Genomic DNA, 5,123 nt, shown 5'->3' with positions numbered 1-5,123 from the left:
TAGCAGATAAATGCTTAACGTAATATATACGATAATTATTAAACATATGATAGCAAAAATATTACAGACTACTCACCGTGCTCTCTCGTTGTCAATAACTCCGCCCCTCACTTCCGGTTCTGTGGCTGCAGTTCTGAAACTTTTTTTTTTTGATTGCATTGCTAAGAACATACCCAATCAATGCCAGGGGTAAATACAATTGAGAGTACAAATGCAGGTTACAAAATCAGGAAAATATTAGCGCAAATACTCGTGAGTCATCATGGTATACTAAATACAGCATTATTGCGCAACATCTGCGCATACCTGGCTTTCTTGAACACACCCGTCACTATCATAGACTGTATTTTTTTTTATTTTTTTATTTTTTTATTGCATTGCTAAGAACGTACCCAATCAATGCCAGGGGTACATACAATTGAGAGTACAAATGCAGGTTACAAAATCAGGAAAATATCGTACAAATGACACAATGAGACAGTTTTAAGGGCTTTGGAGTTGCTGGATGTAAGGAGAGTGTCCAGATAGGATTTAAGTTCCTTATGAAATATAAAAAAGTAAGGCTTAGCACCCTGAAATGTACATTTATGTAAGAAAAATTTAGCTAGAAAAATAAACCAATTTATCAAGAAATATTGGTCCTTTGCATCAGTTGTGCTGACCAAATAAAACATCTTTGTATAACAAAGAAAAACTTTGTGATGAAAATGTGCGTACAAAAATACAGAAATCCATCCAGAACATACTTGTATATGAGCATTCCCAGAAGAGATGAGAAATGGATTTGTCTTCAGCACCACAAAAAGAACATAAAGAGTCAATATCAGGAAACATTCTTTTTAAGGAAAGCTTTACAGCTTGATAGATGAAGTCATTTTTAGGACACATCCTTGACCTTATTGGTTATTAAATATTTAGACGACAAAGTCCACACTTTTTTTCCATGGAATGTTGATAAACTGGCCATTCCAGTAGGACACAATGTACGGGAGAGAAGCAATCTCATTCTGAAATAGCTGTCTAATTCTCCTGTTCCGACCAGAAGAGTTAGATTAAAAAAACAAATATTCCCAATCATTGTATCAAAAGGATGAGCAACTGACAAAGAAATCTGGGATCTGAGCTGAGTCTCTGAGAAGAGTTATTGCTCCATAAGGAATGGCATCTATTACTATAGCAAACTCTCGTGGAGTGACAGGTATGTTATACTTGTTCAAAAACTCTGAATATGAATACAAGTGTCCATCAGCATTGATTAATTGAGAGACCAAAATAAAATTATTATTCACCCAATCTGGGAAAAACAATGACTTATTTTTATAAAGAATGTCGCAATTATTCCAAATAAAGTACCGGTGAGGACTAAAATTGTGCTTATATATAAGGTGCCAGGCCAATAAGGCTTGTTTATGAAAATTTGATAATTTAAGGGGCATTTTAGTGATGTTGTAGTTGCATAACAATAAGAAAGGGAGACCTCCCACCTTAGAAAAAACAAGATTAGGAAGAATATTCCAGAATGAAAAAGGGTTTAAGTAAAGTACTGTTTTAACCAATTTATCTTGTAAGTATTATTTAAGGAAGTAAAATCTAGAAAGTTTAGACCACCACATTCATAATTATTAATAACCACAGACTTTTTAACATAATGCCTCTTATGCTTCCACAGAAAATCAAATAGCATTCTGTCAATATCTACACATGTAGATTTATCCACGTATAAGGAGAGAGCAGGGTAAGTCATTCTTGAGATACCCTCAGCTTTAGCAATAAGGGTTCGTCCTCTAAGAGATAAATCTCTTTGTAACCATGTCTGTAATCAGTCTGCCTCTGACTTTATCATCCTTACATATGGATACACCCAGATAGGTCACCTGTGACTTAACTGGAATACCATAAAGAGAGGGAGATGGACAGGCTTTGACAGCTAACAGCTCACATTTATTAAGATTTAAATTTAAGCCGGAAGCTTTAGAGAAAAAATTAATGTATTGGATGGCAATCGGAATCTGTGATTCATCTTTTAAAAACAGGGTCTGAAATAGCTGTCTAATTCTCCTGTTCCGACCAGAAGAGTTAGATAAAAAACAAATATTCCCAATCATTGTATCAAAAGGATGAGCAACTGACAAAGAAATCTGGGATCTAGCTGAGTCTCTGAGAAGAGTTATTGCTCCATAAGGAATGGCATCCATTACTATAGCAAACTCTCGTGGAGTGACAGGTATGTTATACTTGTTCAAAAACTCTGAATATGAATACAAGTGTCCATCAGCATTGATTAATTGAGAGACCAAAATAAAATTATTATTCACCCAATCTGGGAAAAACAATGACTTATTTTTATAAAGAATGTCGCAATTATTCCAAATAAAGTACCGGTGAGGACTAAAATTGTGCTTATATATAAGGTGCCAGGCCAAAAGTGCTTGTTTATGAAAATTTGATAATTTAAGGGGCAATTTAGTGATGTTGTAGTTGCATAACAATAAGAAAGGGAGACCTCCCACCTTAGAAAAAACAAGATTAGGAAGAATATTCCAGAATGAAAAAGGGTTTGTTAAGTACTGTTTTAACCAATTTATCTTGAAAGTATTATTTAAGGAAGTAAAATCTAGAAAGTTTAGACCACCACATTCATAATTATTAATAACCACAGACTTTTTAACATAATGCCTCTTATGCTTCCACAGAAAATCAAATAGCATTCTGTCAATATCTACACATGTAGATTTATCCACGTATAAGGAGAGAGCAGGGTAAGTCATTCTTGAGATACCCTCAGCTTTAGCAATAAGGGTTCGTCCTCTAAGAGATAAATCTCTTTGTAACCATGTCTGTAATCAGTCTGCCTCTGACTTTATCATCCTTACATATGGATACACCCAGATAGGTCACCTGTGACTTAACTGGAATACCGTAAAGAGAGGGAGAGGGACAGGCTTTGACAGCTAACAGCTCACATTTATTAATATTTAAATTTAAGCCGGAAGCTTTAGAGAACAAATTAATGTATTGGATGGCAATCGGAATCTGTGATTCATCTTTTAAAAACAGGGTAGTGTCGTCAGCTAGCTGACTAATAAGTATATGTTTGTTGTGAATAGTAATACCTTGCAGCTGACTACTCAAAAGAAGTTGTGCAGCCACAAGAAATAAATAAGAGGATACAGGGCAACCCTGACAAACTCCTCTTGACAATTGAAATCTAGGCGAGGTACCCGACTTAAGGTTGATGGAACAGTTGGCATTATTATAGAGAGTTCTTATAAATTTGCAGAATGGATCACCAAACCCACGCTTTTTGAGAGATAGAAAAATAAACTCGTGTTCAATAGAGTCAAAAGCTTTGTAAAAATCTACAAAAAGAATAAGACTGTCATCATTAACTAATTTGCTATAGTCTAATAAATCTAGAACAAGTCGGATATTGTTTGATATGTGTCTTTTTGGCATAAATCCTGATTTGGGTCTCATCGATAACTGAACTTAGAACACATTTGAGTCTTTTGGCCAAAGCCCAAGTTAAAATTTTATAATCATTATTAAGGAGACAAATAGGTCGCCAATTATCTATCAGAGTAACATCTTTTTTAGGTTTAGGTATCAAAGTTAAAAGCCCTTGTGTTAAACTAGAAGGCAAAGTTTCTGACTGAATACTCTCCAAAAACATCTCTAGCAGGAATGGTGCCAATTCTTCAGCAAAGCTTCTGTAGAACTCGGCCGTTAGGCCATCAGTTCCAGGAGATTTGTTATTTTTAAGGCCCTCGATTATTTCAGTGATAAAGTTTTATCGCATGTAAGCTGCTCATCTTTAGATAAGCAGCTTTAACCTCCTTTAATGAATGAAAGAAAAGAAGGGCTGAATCTTTACAGTAATTAGATTGATAAAGTTCTGAATAGAAATGACTACAGAAACAGGCAATTTCCTTAGAATTATCTGTCAAAATGCCATTAATTTGCAGAGAACTAATGGTAAGATTCTTAGAATTGTGAAAAAAAAAAACTTTTTTTTTTTTTATTGTATATGCTGAACAATTAACATTCAAAAGTATAACACAAGGTTACAAACATGATGTTCACGTTTTCTGGAAGAAGAAAAAAACAACAACAAAAAAGAAAAGGGAAAGAAAAATGAATAAATAATAAGGAGGGTATACATCAATAATCACAATAGAAAAGAGGAGTTTAGTTCGTTGAGCGTGTCCATAGTTCTGGTTGCTTTCCGATTTGACAGACCTTGAAGAGTTTCAAAATAAACCCTCAAATCAGCTTTGAAGTGGGAGATACTGGGCTTCCTTTCTGACCATTTACATTTGTGTACGTAAAACTTACCTAATAATATTAGAAGATTTAGCATAAAAATGTGACTCTTATCCATATCTTTTTTATCAAAATAAAATATAACATCTCTTTTTCTTATATTAATTTTAGATCCACTCAACATAGTAAATAAATATTCAACATCAATCCAGAAAAATTGAACATACACATTCAAAAAAAAAGATGCAAAACAGTCTCTACATGCATTCCACAAAAAAACACAAAATTCAGAGAGATCAGCTCTGTATCTCTTGAGAAACTGGTTGGTTGGATAAATATGTATAATTTTAAAGTAAACTTCACTAACTTTATTTGTGACACAGAATTTGTTATTATAAGCCCAAATCAATTTCCAGTTGATATTCTCAAAATGGTTATTCCAGAAGTACTTACATCGAAATGTTGCAGGGCAGTGAATCAAACATCTAAAAAATGTATTATTACATTTTCTATCTTTGATATCAATACCGTTTAATAAGATCTCTTTTTTAAATGTTGATTGCTTAGATTCACTAAATCCCTTTAAAAGCCTCACAAATCCTGCTGGTATTGCATCAATTACAATACTATATTCACGCGGAGGTATTGGAATACCAAATTTCTCAAAAAATTCAGTATATGTAAGTAAATATCCTTCATTATTTATCAACTCTGAGACCATTAGAATACCATTTTTAACCCAATTAGTATAGAAAATTGATTTGTTCTTATATTTAACATATTTATTATTCCAAATTATCTGCCTATGGGGAGAGAAATTATGTTTGTATATAAGAATCCAATATAAAAGAGCCTGTCTA

Source organism: Sinocyclocheilus rhinocerous, unplaced genomic scaffold (assembly GCF_001515625.1).
Source record: "Sinocyclocheilus rhinocerous isolate Xijiao unplaced genomic scaffold, SAMN03320098_v1.1 scaffold1433, whole genome shotgun sequence".
In the NCBI taxonomy this organism is placed as follows: domain Eukaryota; kingdom Metazoa; phylum Chordata; class Actinopteri; order Cypriniformes; family Cyprinidae; genus Sinocyclocheilus; species Sinocyclocheilus rhinocerous.
This window is presented reverse-complemented; position numbering follows the sequence as displayed.